Source organism: Canis aureus, chromosome 7 (assembly GCF_053574225.1).
Source record: "Canis aureus isolate CA01 chromosome 7, VMU_Caureus_v.1.0, whole genome shotgun sequence".
NCBI lineage: Eukaryota > Metazoa > Chordata > Mammalia > Carnivora > Canidae > Canis > Canis aureus.
In genome coordinates this window covers 17,414,381-17,432,325 of record NC_135617.1, presented here as the reverse complement: position 1 = coordinate 17,432,325, position 17,945 = coordinate 17,414,381, and the positions used below count along the sequence as shown (strand labels likewise).

At 35.7% G+C, this 17,945-nt stretch overlaps 1 long non-coding RNA gene across 1 annotated transcript in view; it reads left to right on the top strand.

Annotated features, from left to right (window-relative positions):
• LOC144316774 (uncharacterized) overlaps positions 1-17,945 on the top strand; it is a 66,137-nt gene that overhangs the window by 42,459 nt on the left and 5,733 nt on the right. The window contains exon 3 of the long non-coding RNA XR_013382624.1: positions 12,210-12,356. This is a non-coding gene — a long non-coding RNA (uncharacterized LOC144316774). The remainder of the gene's footprint in view (positions 1-12,209; positions 12,357-17,945) is intronic.

The window sequence follows — 17,945 nt, the reverse complement described above, 5'->3', positions numbered from 1 at the left end:
GGGCACTCTCTCTCTCTCTCTCTCAAATAAATATATAAAATCTTTAAAGATAATATACAGATGGAACCTAAAAATCATACTTCTAAGTAATTCACAGGTTTAAAAAGGAATTTGGATAAGAATGAAACATAAAAGCACTACATAGCTAAATTTCTGGGAGTTACTATATTTGTTTCTTTTAATGCTTTCTATTTAAATGTATGTTAGAAAACAAGAAAGACTGCAAATATGTGAACTAACAATCTATTCTCAAGAAGCTAGGAACAGAATTTACAATAAATACATGCAAAAGTATAAAACAGGAAATAAAGATTAAAGCACGAAAAGAAACAAAGTAGATGTGATTCACAAGTTAGTACTAATTCTTAAAAAAGACTATAAAATGACAAGATTAACCAAGAATATGAAAGGGATGATAAAAATAAACAGTATCAGAAATAAAGCATAAGGTATGATAACAGAGTAGAAATTTTTTAAACATGAAAATACAGTGGGGCATCTGGCTAGCTCAGTTGGTGGAGCATGCAAGTCTTGATCTTGGGGTTGTGAGTTCAAGCCCCACATTTGGTGTGGAGATTACTTAAAAATAAAACCTTAGAAAAGAAAAGAAAATACAGTGAATAGCTCCATGTCAATAAATATTAAAACCTGAGCAGAAATAATATGTTATGGGAATTACAAATTACCAAAACTAACATAAGAAGAAATATAAAACTTTAATAGATCTACGACCATTTAAAAAATTGGGGTCAGTGGTTTAAAATCTACCTACAAAATCAAAGGGGAAAAAAATCTTCCTGTGACCAAAAAACTTTACCTATATGTTGTTCAAAATTATCAGCAATCATATTATCTCTAATACTAACAGTTTTAGGGGATCACTGGTGGCTTAGCAGTTCGGCGCCTACCTTTGGTGTGGGGCATGATCCTGGAGTCCCAGGATCGAGTCCCTCGTTGGGCTCCCAGCATGGAGCCTGCTTCTCCCTCTGCCTGTGTCTCTGCCTCTCTCTCTCTCTCTCTAGAGAGAGAGAGAGAGTGGATTTTAATTAATATAAATAAACAGGGGGATCCCTGGGTGGCTCAGCGGTTTAGCGCCGGCCTTCAGCCCAGGGTGTGATCCTGGGGTCCTGGGATCAAGCCCCACATCAGGCTCCCTGCATGGAGCCTGCTTCTCCCTCTGCCTGTGTCTCTGCCTCTCTCTCTCATGAATAGATAAAATATATATACAGAATAATTTCATCTGCTGCAAGGAGATCTTAGAATATTTCACCTTGTATAGTTGAAAGAATACTGGTTTGGATGTTGCAAACCCTGGCATTTGGGTCTCTTTACCATTTGGTAGCAGTATAACCATTAAGCAAAGCATAACTCTGGTCTTTATTGTCCCATTTCTGTTAGATTGGGCTAATAAAAATTGATATTTTACTTCTTTTGCAGTATTGTTAGAAGATCCAAATGGAATAATGAACGTAAAATGAATGCTTTGGGAAGCATATAAAGTATAATATGCAATGAAAAAAAAATGATTCATGATATATATATTATATTATTCATGATATATATATATCATATATATATATAATGAATAAAAATTTTTTTAAATACCAACAGTTTCAAAGAACAGAAAATGAGGAAAACTAACTCATTTTATGAGGCCTTATGATATTCCTGTCAAAATGGGGCAAGAACAGTACAAAAAAGAAAACTAGCAGCCAATCTCACTTATGAACAAGAACATAAATATCCTAAATAAAATATTAGCAAGCCAAATCAAGGTTTATGTGAACAAAATATATGAATAATCTAAGTAGGGATTTTCTAGGAGTCATAGAGGTTCAAATATCAGAAGATGGATTGAGACAATTCAGAGAAGATGGTGGAGCAAGAAGCACCAAGAATCTCTCTCCTTGCTAGACAACAACTGCACTAGCAGAATCTGTCTAATGCATCTATTTGGAACTCTGGAGTCTTTTCAGGGCTTGCAACTTCTAGAGGAAGCCTTGGATGGTAAATTGCCAGTAAACTTGGCCAATTTCAGCTCTCCTACAGTAGCAGACACCCATCTCCCACATCTCAGCCACATGGCAAGCAGCTGTGCATGACTTCCTAGAGCAGCTTGTAGCAGCTTATGGGAACCAGGGTGAGCAAAAAGGACCCCGCCCTCCACTATGGGGAATCTTTGTTCTGACAGCTGATGGCTGTAATCACAGAAGTGTAGAGAGGTAGATGGCCATTGTTGCAAAACCTCCTTCCTATTGTTACAAGCCCCTCTTCTAGCTGAAGTGATTTCTAGGGGATTTAAAGAGCCACTACCCTCCTTTTACTCTTAATTCTTCTCTCTTTCCCCTTTTGAAGCTAGAACATTCAGGGGCGCCTGGGAGCCTCATTCAGTTAAGTGTCTGCCATCAGCTCAGGTCATGATCCCAGGTTCCCTGTTCAGTGGGGAGTCTGCTTTTCCCTCTGTCCCAAACTCCCACTCATGCTCTCTCTATGTCTGAAATAAATAAAATCTTTTTTAAAAAAAGATTAGGACATTCAAAAACAACTGCACATATGGGGAAAATAAGAAGTGCCCATGTGGGACGCTTGGGTGGCTCAGCAGTTGAGCATTTGCCTTTGGCTCAGGGCGTGATCCCAGTTCAGGGATCAAATAACAAAAACCAGCAGACACTAGGAAATGGGGAGAATTTGATATCCATAATTACCCAGGGGCACCGGGTAATTATTAGATTCTAGGCACCTGGGTAATTATTAGATTCAAATGTCCAGTTTTCAACAAAAATAATGAAGCCTAACAAGAAACAGAGGAATATGACCCATTCAAAGAGAAAGGATAAACAGAAATTGTCCCTGAAAAAATAGCTGATGGCAGATCTACTAGACAAAAACTTTAAAACAACCATCTTAAAGATGTGCATACAACTAAAGGGAGATGTGAAGAAAGTGAACAAATGATATAGGAACACATCAGAAATATCAACAGAGACAGAAAACCTAAACAAAAAACAAAAAGAAACTCTGGAGTTGAAAAATATAATAACTGAAATGAAAAATTCACTGGAGGGATTCAAAGATAGATTTGAGCAAACAGAAGAGTCTATGAACTTGAAGACAGGACTATGGAAATTACTGAGTCTGAAGAACAGAACGAAAAAGATTGATGAAATGGCAACAGAGTGTAAGGGACCTATGGGATATCGTCAAGCAGACCAACACGTGCATTGTGTAAATTCCAGAAGAAGAGAGAGAGAAAGAGACAGAGAGAATATTTGAGGAAATAAAGGCTGAAAACTCTAAATTTGGTAAAAGACAAAGCAAGATGAACTCAACGAGATCCACACTGAGACACACTATAATGAAACTTCCTAAAGACAAAGAATCTTGAAAGCATACGCAAGGAATTTTCAAGTGATTATCAGCAGATTTCTCATTTTCTCATCAGAAACTTTGGAGGTTGGAGGGAGCAGAACAATGTATTTAAAGGGCTGAAAGAAAAAACTACTGTCAACCAAAAATCCTAGATCTGGCAAAACTGTCCTTCAACAGTGAGGGAGAAATTTTTAAAACACTGATGGAATTCATTATCACCAGACATGCCCTGAAAAAAATGCCCAGGGGAGTTCTGGAGCATGAAATGAAAGGACACTAGACAGTAACTTGAAACCTTATGGGGACATCAAGAGCTCAATAAAGTTAAAAACAAGGGCAATTAAAAAGCTAGTATTATTGTAAGTATGGTTTGTAACTCAAGCTTTGGTTTTCTATATGATTTAGGAAACTAATAGATTTTTAAAAAACAATTATTAGTTTAAATACTAGTACTACTGTAACTTTGGTTTATAACATCAAATTTTGTTTCCTATATAATTTAAGAGACTAATACATTTACAAGAATTATTATTTTATGTTCTGGAACACACAAGATATAAAGATGTAGGGGCTCAGTCAGTTAAGCATCTGCCTTCAGCTCAGGTTGTGATCCCAGGGTCTTGGGATGGAGTCCTACATGACGCTCCCTGCTTAGCAGGGGGTCTGCTTGTCCCTCTTCCTCTGTCCATCATCCCTGCTCATGCTTTCTCTCACTCACTCTGCTCTTTCCCAAATAAATAAATAAACAAACAATTTTTAAAAAAGATATAAAAACATAATTTTTGGAAAAATCAACAACTAAAAGGGATGGAGACAGAGCTAATTTTTGTGTGTTATCAAAGTTAAGCTGCCATAAATTCAAATCAGAGTGTTATAACTTTAGGATACTAAATGTAATCTCCATGGTAACCACCAAGAAAATAGCTATAAAATATACACAAAAGGAAATGAGAAAGGAATTTAAACATTTCACTACAAAAAAAAATCAACTAAATGCAAAAGAAGGGAGCAATGCAGAAAATGAGGGGGAGAAAACCACAGGCATATTAAAAAAATAGCAATATAACAGAAATAAGTCCCTTATTATCAGTAATTACTTTAAATTACAATTGACCCTTAAACAACATGAGTTTGAACTGCAGAGGTGCACTTACACATGGATTTTTTTTCAGTAAATATATTATAGTACTGTCAATGTATTTTCTGTTCCTTATAATTTTCTTAAAATTATTTTTTTTCTAGATTACTTTATTTTTTTTAATTTTATGTATTTATTCATGAGACACAGAGAGAGAGAGAGAGAGAGAGAGAGAGAGAGGCAGAGACACAGGCAGAGAGAGAAGCAGGCCCCATGCAGGGAGCCTGACATGGGACTCAATCCCAGGACTCCAGGATCACACCCTGGGCTGAAGGCAGGTGCCAAACTGCTGAGCCACCCAGGGATCCCCTCTAGCTTACTTTATTGTAAGAATATAGTACATAATGCATATAACCTATAAAATATGTGTTAATAAACTGTTTATGTTATCAGTAAGACTTTAGGTCAACAGCAGGCTACTAGTAGCTAAGTTTCTGGAGATCAAAAGTTATACGTGAATTTATGACTATGTAGAGACTTAACACCCCTAACCCCACAATATTTAAGAGTCAACTGTACTCTCTCCAGTGAAATTTGAATTAAATTCTCCTGTCAAGGGCAGCTTGGATGGCTCAGCGTTAGCACTGCTTTTGCTGTGTCCTACAAGTTTTGGTGTTTTTTTTTTTCCATTCATTTCTCAGTATTTTTCTGGTTTCCCTGTGATTTATTTCTTCTTTGATTCATTAGTTTTTTAAAGAATGTGTTGTTTACTTTTCACAAATTCGTGAATTTTCCAGTTTTGCTTCTTTTATTGATTTCTGATTTTATCCTGTTAGATGGTTTGTATAATATCTACCTTTTAAACTCTATTGAGACTTAATATGTAACCTAAATATGGTCTATTCTGGAAAATAGCCCATAAAAACTTGAGAAGAATGAGTTAGATGTTGTTGTTGATAGTGTTCTCTACATGTCTACTCGATCTAGTTGGTTATGTTAAGCCCTTTATTTACTTACTTATATTCTGTCTGGTGAAATGAAAAACTGTATGCCAATAAGTTAGGTCACCTACATGAAATGGACAAATTCCTAGAAACACAAATTATGAGGAGAGAGAATCTGAATAGACCTGTAACTAGTTAGGAGAATGGATTTCTAATAAAAAACCTGATAGCTTCACTGGCGAATTCTAGCAAACATATAAAGAACTAATACCAATCCTTCTCAAATTTTTCCAAAAGAATGAAGAGGAGGGACTACTTCCTAACTCATTCTATGAAGCCTGAACTATCCTGATGGCAAAGCCCCAAAGAGACAACAATAAAATGGAGAAAAATACCTCTCATGAACACTGATTGAAAAATACTTGACAAAATACTAGCAAACTGAACCAGCAGCATACTAAAAGGATCATATCCCATGACCAAGCAAGATTTATTTCTGGAATGCAAGGATGGTTCAACATACAAAAAAAATCAGTCAATGTAATAACATCACATTAACAGAATGAAGGAAGAAAAAAATTATCATCTCAATTGATACAGAAATAGCAGTCAACAAAATTCAATATCTTTTCATGATAAGGCATTCAACAAACTAGGAATAAAAGGAAAATAACAGCAAATATAATCATTTGATCTACCACAACCCCTTTTCCCATGTGCCATGGGTACTTTAATGGAGAGATAAGGCATCTGCACACAGAATTCTATGAAGCCTGTAGAAAGCAGGGATAACAGCATGCTTCCTTCAGTAACTTTGTGTCCAGGTTACCTAACTAGTTATTTGGCCTCTTTCTAATCTACTCCAAGACACAAAGCTTACAGATTTCCTCATCCAAACACAATTGCATACAAAATTTAATGTGAGGTAAAAAGCCCACAACGTAAAAAGGAGAGCCTTCTTTACTTTCCTCACACTATGCCAGATCTGCAGAATACACACATGTGTGGCATATTACCTTAATAATGCATTATCATTAAAATTATTTATTTTTGTGGCCCACTCCTTACCCTTAGGTAAATCAATCAAATTATCCATGGAAGTGTTCACACCTTTCTTCTGGCCTTCTTAAGAATATGGCTATTTTGTCCTCCCTCCCCCCCCAAAAAAAAACAGATCAAAGAATAAAATGCACCTCTATTTCTGAGGTGAGATAACACCAAAGGGTGGTGCTTTGCTCTATCTCTATTGATCTTTGGCCATCGCCAAACTATTATTTAAAAGCCATTGGGAATACATAAATGCACATTGTTACAATTTTATTTTTATTTTTATTTATTTTTTTTTTTACAATCTTATTTTTAAAAAACACACAGAAGCACAACTATATTTAGTTCACGCCTTTTATTTCCACTTTTCAACTTGAGTTAATGTAAATTAAATCATGTTTACAGAAAAATTTTTGTTCTGTATATATAATAAGGTATGTATCTCCATTAAAAGATACTTTGAATATGTCAGCAGAAGTTATCACTTAAAAGCAAAGATCACTGTGTCATTCATTCTTTCAAAAAATACTTTCTATTAAGAAAGTTTATCCTTTCTGTTATGCTTCAGTAATCAAGGAAAACACTCCTAATGGGCACTTTTTTGACAGTAATCAAATGACATCTGAGCACAAATGTGTTAAGTTACTGACCTTTTGAAACAAACAAATATTAAATTTGTGACCAAGTGTTTAGGATAATTAGTATTGATTTCTATGTATTTAAGGGTCTTTGAAGTTGTGATGGTCACATCACTCTTAGGTTAGAAAATCCTCTTTAAAGAAAGCCTAAAATGCTTACTGTCAAGGGATGCTGCATTGGATTTACAAAGCACTTCAAAAACACTGAACATAATTGTATTAAACTTCGGACTTCCACCCTAATTACAAAACATTATCTTTCAAAAACCATTGCCTTTCTTAAAAGACACAGAGGAATTTTCATGAGTAGGCTTTAACATCTTAAAAAATTAATTTCCGTCAGTACTTCTCTATTGCTGATTTAAGGTTACCTTCTCCCTGTCCTCTCCCATTATAACCATTAATCTTTATCGGGTACTACTATTTCTGAAAAATATATTCTAAGAACTTGCTAAGCCTGTGACCACAAGGAAAATTTCCTACACACAGTTCAGAAAGGTTGCACTCATCTAATCCTTCCAAAGGAAATCAGCAACTCCCAATATCAAATTACTTGTTTGTTATTGTTTATGGTCAATTTGTTTTTTTTATCCTGTCTGTTTTGATAAAAATGCTTAAAACTCTCTTGTAGACTCTAGGGAGCTGGGATAGCAAGTATCAAATGTCATTTCCAACCCAACTCTCCAGCTTTGACATTGGGGCATATCAAAAATCAGCCTTCCCATCCACATACACTCACTCCCCAAACATTCACTTAGTATCCCTCCATCCTCTGGTCTCTACTGAAGAAAAAAAAAAACTTAGAAATTACTAAAAGAGAAAAAAAAATTACTAAAAGAGCTAGACATGGTATTCTTTAAAGCAGTTAATATCAATTGTAGTGTTACCCAAGACAAGGAAAGTCCAAGTTTAAGAATACCCAAGGTTATTCCTTTTCAAGAAGTAATGTCAAATTTTTGTTATGATAGAAGCCAAATAAATCTCCTGAGCAACCCAAAGTTTCTCCTAAGAAAGACCTCAAACCGGAGATGCTAGTAATATTTGATTCCAAATACTTTGGGATCCTAGCTATGCCTGAGGAGATGATTCTAACTCCACCCTCACACTGTTTCCACTCTTCCCTCCACCAGATTTTAACTTGATTCTCCTCTCTGGAAAGCTATAAGACCCTGGAGGAGAAAAAAATTCATTGGTTTTTTTCAGAACATGTTTGGATTTGTACAAAGAAATTATAAAGGATTAGAAATACCTGAAATTTTATCATATCTGTGGAGAAACATAAATCCTGGGAAAATGGAGAACTGAAGACACAAGGAATGAGGATAAAGATCAAGAGAGAGAAAACGATGAGTTAAGGAGGAGGGAGCAGTCCTGTGGCCCCTCTGGGAAAGCTGAGGTAGTAAGATTCATCCTTCATAAAGGAACAGGGAGCAAAGTGGTTACCTTAGGAACACAGTGTCCCCTACATACTCACCCTGTCACCTACTTGGAACTGACCAATAGTTTGTAGTAAACTATTTACACTTCCAGTGGTGTCATATGTGTACTGAGTTCCATTGTTCACGTAAGGCTTCAACATGAGGGCTTCCTTGACTGTGGACCACAGAGCAGCAAGAAGTATGTCCCAGCAAGAGTATAAACAATTAAGGGCAATAGTTTTTGCCAAGTTCTTTTCTTTTTTCTTGCTATATAACAGGGCCTGGAACATAGAGTCACTCAATAAATATTTGTTGAGTGAAACAATATTGAATTACTTCACCTACGGACTACTCGGTAAGAGAATCATAGCTCCTTGGTGGCAGATTCTAGATCAGAAACTCTTAATGTCCAGGGTGCCTGCCTGGCTTAGTCAGAATGGAATGCAACTCTTCATCTTGGGGTTGTGAGTTTGAGCCCCACATTGGGTGTAGAGATGACTAAAATAAATAAATAAACTTTTAAGAAAAAAGGAAAAGGAAAAAGAAAAAGAAACTCTTAATGTCCAGGTCTGTTACACTTTTCACACAATATCAGGGACTAACAAGGAGTTAGGAGCTTAATGTGTAATTAAGTAAATATTCAACCCCTTAAAACTTCAAATACTAGGGAACAAGCAAGCAACCTGGGAACATGTTCTGGGAGAGGGATGAAAACATACTTTCATTTTTAAAAAGAAGAGTTTAATTTTTTTTAAGTTTAATTCACATAAATCCTAATTTAATTGTTCCGAACTTGGGTTGATTATAAGTACAATCTAAGCAAAGGAAGATTTGTGGTACTTCATGCTTTTCCAGAATATTTATTTTATGCCAAATTTTCTTGGGCCCTGAAGAGGAGAAATAAACATACACAGTAAAAGACTTACTACTCTACAGGTAATATTCATATATGATGTTTTGTGAATATATAATATTTTATAAGGTTCAAAAATCAAAACAATATTTTTAAAAGATTTATTTATTTGAGAGAGCAAAAGTGGGGGTGAGGGACAGGGAGAAGGAGAGTGTTTCAAGCAAATTCCATGCTGAAAATGGATCCCGAAGTGACGCTCGATCTCATGACCCTGAGATCATGACGTGTACCAAAACCAAGAGTTGGATGCACCACCCAGGCACCCCCATATAATATTTTTTTGAAGTAACAAAACCTAAAACCTATTCATGATAAAACAAACAAATAAAACTCACAATAATCTGGGTATATAGAAGGGAATTTCCTCAACTTGATAACAAATATTGCCATATTGTACAACTGAAACTAATATAGGACTGTATGTTAACTAACTGGAATTAAAATAAACTTTTTAGATACAAGACCAAAGGCACAATCTACGAAAGAAAGGTGAATGTGAAAGGTGACTTCATTAAAATTAAAAATGTTCTGCTGTAAAAAACACTATCAAGAAAATATCAAGACAAGCCACAGACTGGGAGGAAATATTTGCACAAGGCATATCTAATCAAGAATTGCTATCCAAAATATACAGAGAACTCTTAAAATTCAACAATAAAAAAAATTCAACAATAAGAAAATAAACAACCCAATTTAAAAATGGGCCAAAGACCTTAACAAAACAGGCCTCACCAAAGAAGATATATAGATTTTAAATAGTCAAGGAAAAGATGCTCCATGTCATGTATCATCAGGGAAATGCAAATTAAAACAAGATACAACATACCCTTTAGAATGGCCAAAATCCATAATATTGACATCAAGTACTGTCAAGGATATGAAGCAGTAGAAACTCTCATTCAATGTCAGTGAAAATACAAAATGGTACAGCCACTCTGAAAAATAGTTTGGTGGTTCCTTACAAAACTAAACATACTCTTACCACATGATTCAGCAATCTCACTTTTTAGAAACCAAAAACCTATGTCCACATAAAAATCTGCACATGGATATTTGTAGAAGCTTTATTCATCATTGTCAAAGCAACCAAGGTGGCCTTCAGTAGCTGAATAGATAAACTATGTACATTCAGGCAATGGAATATTATTCACTACTAAAAGGAAATGAGCTATCAAGCTATAAAGAGACAAAGGAAACTTAAGTGCATATTATTAAGTGAAAGAAGCCAATTATATATACTATGTAATTCTGACTATATGGGATTCTGGAAAAGGTAAAATTATTGAGACAGTAAAAAAGATCATTGGCTGCCAGGGGTGAGGAGGGGAGGAAGGAATGAATAAATAGAACACAGAAGCAATTTAGGACAATGAAAGTACTCTAATAAAATGGTGGACACATGTCATTATAAACTTGTCCAAACCAAGGATGCACAACATGAACATCAACCACTATGTAAATGATGGACTTTGGGTGATAATGACGTGTCAATGTGGGTTCATCAACTGCAACAAATATACCACTCTGGTGGAGGATGCTGATAATGCAGGAAGCTGTGTGTGTGTACAGACAGAAATATAGGGCACATGAATGTACTTTCCATTCCATTTTGCTGTAAATCTGAAACTACTCCAAAAAATAAAATATATGAAAGTTAAATTTAAAAAATTTTATACTTTGATAAATCTTAGTCCCATCCCCATTACTGTCCACCATGTCCCCTCACCCATTATAAGTAGGTGTTTTTATTAGTTTCTTGATCACCATTCTAAAATGTCTTCATTCAAATATAAATTACATCTTCAGTTAACAATAATATTTCCTGGACATCTTCTCACACCACCACATTATGGATGTCTCACAACTGTAAAGTACTCTACTTTGTAGTGAACCAGGTCCCCATTGATGGGCACTTCTGAAGTTTCTGGTCTTTTGCTATTGAAGACTATACTCTAATAAGTAAGTTGTACATAAGCCATTTTATAATTGTGCATAGGTAACTGTAAGAATAGAGTCCAATAAGTGAGATTTCTGGAACAAAGGGTAAAATGCATCTATAATTTTAGTAGTGGGTGTTAGATAATATTCCACAGGTTTTGTGGCATTTTGCTACATTTGCCACTGGCAGCAGTTCATGACTTACTGAATGTGTGTTGTCAAACCTTTAGATTTCTGCCAATCTGATAAGTGAGAAATGATACCTCAATGTGTTTGATCTTTGTTTCTCATACTATGAGTGGAGTTGAGCATCTTTTCATATGCTTACCAGCATTTCTCTTCTTTTTTTGTAATCTATATTCTCCTGCCTTTTAATCATTTTTCTATGGGGTTGCTGGTCTTCACAATTTTAGGGGTTCTTTATATATTAAAGAAGTAACACCTATGTCTGTGATATGATGGCAAATATTTTTCCCTAGTCTGTCAATTGTCTTTTGGCTTTGCTTTATGGAGTCTTTTTTTCTATTCAAATATTTTGATCATATTGTTTTTTAAACTTCACACACCCTAGATAGTAGGGTTGTTCCCATTTTAAAGAAGAGGACACTGAGTTATAGGAATATTGAATAAACTGTCCAAGAACACACAAATCCAGCCACGGACCTATCTGAGTTTGAAGATAGTGTAATATCCATTATACCACAATACTCTTGCCATAAAAATAAAAAATAAGAAAAGCAATCACATATAACACTTTATCTTAATTATGTTTTTATCTTCACAACTCTCTGAAATTGATATTATTATCATACTAATTTACAAACGAGAATTTGAGGCTTCAAAAGTTTAAATAAATTTCCCCAGGGAATACTGCTTCATCAAGGATCAAGTCCCCACAGTCCCTGTCCAGAACTGGGGTGCCCCATGTCTGAGCTCTACATTCCTTGTCCTCAAGAAACTTACAGGGTCCAGGAAGTAGAGACAGAAAGGCAACTGGCTTCAATAACAGAGGTAAGAGCTGCGTATGAGTACTGTTGGTATCACTCCATTTATTTGGAATCTTAAGCTGTGTCTTAGAGATAATGATAAGCTATTAGGCCAGTGTCCAAGTAGCTGGGCAGTATCACCAGATGCTGTCACAACACCCAGCATTAGCCACAGTCATGTCTCCCTAGCTACCCATTTAATGAAACACAAATGCCACAATCCAGCTACGTGTCTGGGAACATTACCTCAAATTCACAATGTTCAGAAACTCTGCAGAGAGAAGCACTCCTTAAGGAGGACTTCTTAATGTGTCAGCACTCCTAATTCCCCTCATTTTGCTCAGTGAGATCTTGCTCCAGAATAAACCAGATTGACAGAGGTAATATGTCTGTCCTGCTTACTATTCTCCCTACTGTGGAACCGCTCTTCCTGAAATTTAATCTTAAGTGACACTCTCCACCTATAGTGAGAGGGCATTAGAAATTCTAGAAAACTGTGGTTTTTGTTAAGGTGCTATTAGGGATGCCTTTCAACATGAAAGTCTCCTACCTGTGAAAGAAACCTGAAAGTGGTTTACGGTCTCAGTGCCAGGAATAGTTTTCTTCCCACTGAGACTGACTTTTGCTTACCTGGTGACCCTGATTGGAACTCTACTGAATCTAAATTACGACTCAAATTACATACGTGAAGGAAGATTACTTCATCTGCACCAGAATTTCACTAAATTCTTCTCACTTGTGACAATTTGTAACTCTGGATAAAAGAAGGGTCAAGAGCCATCAGAATTCTTTTCAGCCTTAGCAATTGTCTGGCATGCTAATTGCTACCTGGTTGGACCAAGTTTACATTATTAATGGGCTTTCTGCTGATCACTGCTTTGAATCTAACAGACATGGAACTTTAAATTAAAATAGAAATTAGTGTTCAAAATATAATCTTCCAAGAAATATATTGACCCCTGTACACTACAATAAAATCACCCAAAGAGCAAATTAAAATTACATAGAACATCACTTTTAGGTATTACTTGCCACAGAACAGAAAACATGTGATTACATCAGAAAGAATCCAAATGTGCTCTAGAGTGCATGCTTAGTATCTCATTTCCCTTAATTTTCAGTGAATTATGAATACAGGACTATTAGTACAATTGAGAGAATTTCCCTGTGTTCTCAAGCTTCTCTCTATACCACTCGACCCATGGAAAGCTACCAGCATCTCCCACTCAGGAAAAAGTGTATTTCACAAAAATAAAGCCTTAGCTCATTGTGATGAAAAATCAAAACTAAGAAAACCCAAATATATTTGTATCTATCCTAAGAATAAAAGTAAAAACTCTTCTTTGTCTTACTTTACGCATCTATTCGTTCACTTTTATTTCTTTTTCCTTTTCAATGATTTCATGAACAACTCAGGGTTTACTCACCCTAAGCCTTGAATCATTTTCTACTTAGACAAGCTGAGTCTGGTTATCTCAGGAAAAATCATGCTTTAGACTTCTGCAATATTTCTAACCTCAAAAAATTGCCAGTGTTGCCGAAGTTTAAAATGACTATACCCAGAGGAGCTAATTTTCATCTGTGCTTTGAACTTACACAAAAACCACAGCTGCCTTTATCTATCTGGCTTATAGGTTAATTTACCACAGGGTATTCTGTTTGGTTCTCTCTGGTGTTACTCAGCTGATAAAAACTTGGAAATATTGTGACTGTCTGTGTCTTGCCCTTATTATACTGTCCAATTGGGTTCATATCATCTCACCTCTCCCACCCTCTGCCTCTTTCTTCGTCTCTCTGAAATTAGGTTTTGCTGTTGCCAAGAATAAATTGTTCCTTAGGGAAATCAGTAAAAGTCTTGATTGTGTGTCACCTTGAGTACAAGTAATTTTCATTTTAACCTCAGTTTAAAATCACTGTTTCCTACTCTTGCATATCTTTGAAGGGAGGTGAGGAGAACTGATCATTATAAAGTCATTTATTATTCACACTTTCAACTATAGCATATCTACTAGCATGGAATTAAACTATCTTCAATCAACCAGAGTTAATATTTAATAGAGCCTTTGAAAATAGTCTATATCTCCCACTACTGTTAAACAAGCAAACCAACCAACCTAAGGGATAAATCTTCATTTCAAAGGGAGAATACAAGTCTTTATTTGCTGGGTTAGGGTTAATATTTTAGATCTTTCTGGATTTCATCGAATTTCTGGAACCCTTATGAAACCATTACTTTATTACTTGCAGCTGTAATGCCTCCCTAGGGCTGCTCCCCTAGGTGTGGTTTCTTGCAAATGACACAGGGAAAACATTTCTAGTTATTATAATAAGCATAAGAAAGGACAACCTGCTTTTTTTAAGAAAAGAAAAATAAATCTTAAATTTCAAAATGGTAAAACTATAGTAGATGCCATAACACTAGCAAAGTTTATGTAACCCTTCACATTGTCTAAGCCACTCCATCAACCACTGTTTTCTTCTAATGCTCCAAATTTGGAGACATAACAAAGGTGGAATAGTCAATGAGGAAACAGTTAAAGGCGCAGACATATAGTTACAGAAAAGAATTTGAATAAAACTCTATGAGAAACATTTAAGCAGGGCAAAGATATACCAAGATACCGCCACTGTGTGTAGTTATTAACAAGAATGAGTCATATCTATGTAGATTGGCCTATGAAAGCAGCTATGATCTATCAATTTTATTAAAAAAGTACTATAAAATAATGCATACAGTATGAATTCATCTTTGTAAAATGAATAAACAACCAAACAAAACTAAACATAATAGAAGGCTATAAGTTTCTATAAGCATGTAGGAAAATACATAAGTACACAGTCAATGGTTAACACTGGTTACCTCAGGAAAGTGTAAATAAGAAGAAAGTAGAGAATAAAAGTTTTCTTTCATAGTTCTATATTGCTTTGACTATCAAAAATGAATGTTTGTTATCTTAAAATTAAACAAAACAAATAAGGTAAGAAAAAAAAAAGACTATATACCAAGGAAGATACATGTATCATATATATGAAAGAATTTTCTATTCAATTCAATAAGCCTTTGCTGAGTGCTAGAGAGTATCACATTGCTTAGATATGGTGCACTGGGCTACCAATACTAGAAAACCCAACTCAAACTGCCTTAAATAAGAACACTTTATTGGCCTACATAACCAGAGGTCCAGCAGTGATACGGCTTTCAAGAGTGACATGATCCATGGACTCCTAAGATTCTCTTGGTTTTTCCTTTATCTATATAATGACTCCACCCATAGTCTGATAGGAAGGCTAGGACTTATTTCTAAGTATCACATGTCGAGAATTGCTTCCCTAGGAAATGAAGTAAATGCTTCTGTCAAATCTCTCCTTGTGCCTCATTGGCCCAAATCGCACCACATTCTCAATCTTAAAAAATTCATGGACAAAGAAAATGGATATTAGATCAATCAGGGATAGTCTTGGAGCAGGGCATGAGGACAGTCTAGTGAGGAACATGAACTGAGTTGGAGAGAAGACAGGATTCCATTAGCAAAGAGAACAAAGAAGTGATGATTATGGTCAAACATGAACAATGGCAACACAGTTCTTACCTAGTGGAGTTTACACTGTTGAAAAGGCAAGCAACAAAGAAGCAATTACGACTATGAGAAGCATTATGGAGTATATAGTGCTATGCTTTGGGAACAGATAACAAAGGATTTATCATTGATAACAAGAAGATAACTTACCATTATTCTAATGTTATTGCTCAATAAGAAAAAATATTTTTTAATATTAATGGTCAGGGGATGCCTGAGTGGCTCAGTGGTTAAACATCTGCCTTTGGCTCAGGTCATGATCCCCAGGGTTCTGGGATTGAGTCCCACATCAAGGCTGTGTGCAGGGAGCCTCCTTCTCCCTCTGCCTATATCTCTGCCTTTCTCTCTATGTCTCTCATGAATAAATAAATAAAATCTTTTAAAAATATATTAATGGTCAAAATGTATAAAATGAGACTTCAGTATAGATACTTGTCATCTGTAACACCGCTAAAGGTTTTCACCTTGAAAACACAGGAATTCTGATAAATTCCATTTCATATATTCCCATCTCAAAAGAAACATACATGTAAGCTAGATTTTTTACTGCATTACTGAATATGTTCCTAACAGGAAGAGAACATCTGTTTTACTAGGCTTCAATGAAAATTTAATTATCCACTTCTAATTTTACATATATGAAGATTGGAAGAATTTTGCACCAATTAGTTTCTGGCTCCAAACATTTCAAACATCATTTCTTCTCCATTATCCTCGTACTTCTGGTGCCAAGCATTGAAAGATGCATTCATACAGCACCTTCATGTCAGTGTGGCATGAGTCAGCACAGTGGGGAGTGGGAGTATTCCTGGAAGCCATTCCTACTCTAGATTTGCTAGTAATAACTTCTCTGTATATGCATCCCACTAAACCAGAATTAGTATGTCCCCAATTCAATCTGGATCCCAAAACGCCTACAAAATTCCCCAAACACAAAGGAAATATGACAGAAGGAAAATCAAAGTAGAGACAATGGCCTTGGAGTGAATGAGAAACCATATGCATAAATATTACTGTTAATATATCTTACATTTGTACATTGCACAAATACATATGACCATGAGAACACATTGCTAAATTTCCACCCAAAGCCTTGAAAGGGGTTCAGGCAAGTGTGAAGCCCTGAAGTTTATTTAAGCTTCATTAGCTTTATGTTAAACCCAATTCTGCCTGTGAGAGAAAAGCATGTGGAGAGAAGACTCCATGGGAAAAAGCATGGGAGAGAGAGAGAGAGAGAGAGCAATGATAGTTGAGGGCTTCCTATAAAGGAGAAGCCTGGAGCGCAAGACACATGAGCAGGAAAGGAGTCCAAGTACTTTCAATATAGACAAGTTTGCATAGGTAGAAACAAGAGGGTTTTTTCTACAACTTTCCACACAAAGTAAAAGTCAAGGTTGTCTGCTGAAGGTGAATGGGTAGTTGTGTCTAAAGAATAATGGTGAGGCTTATGAATAATCATTTTGAAACCTATAAAAGAGATGACCAGGGCAATGAGAAAAGTTTGCTAAGTAATGCTGAAGTCAAAATAAAACTGGAGAACATAATCTTGACATGTCACCAATCTTCAGGGTTGTGTGATAGTCTCCAGTAGCATTCGGCAGCTCAGCTGAGAAACCAAGTGTAAGGGAAATTTGTTGTTTTTTGACATCCTGATATTCATAGACCATCATTTTGGTCATTGTACCCCAATTTCTCTCTAGAGAAGCATGTACTTCTTCCTCTACTTTTAGCCCACTTACTTGGGGCCACAGTGTAGAGCATGTTCCCTGAATCCAAACCAGATTGTTTGGTTTTCTGTCACTTGCAGTGGAAAAAGTTCTCACTGAATTCAAAGGAGAAAGAAAAAGAGAAAGAAAGAAGGAAGGAAGGAAGGAAGGAAGGAAGGAAGGAAGGAAGGAAGGAGAAAGAAAGAAAGAAAGAAAGAAAGAAAGAAAGAAAGAAAGAAAGAAAAGAAACGAAACTGCAAGTGGCATAGTATAGGTAATGGATAAACAAGATGGAATAGACAAAGATAGGGGAAAAAGTAACTAAGTAAT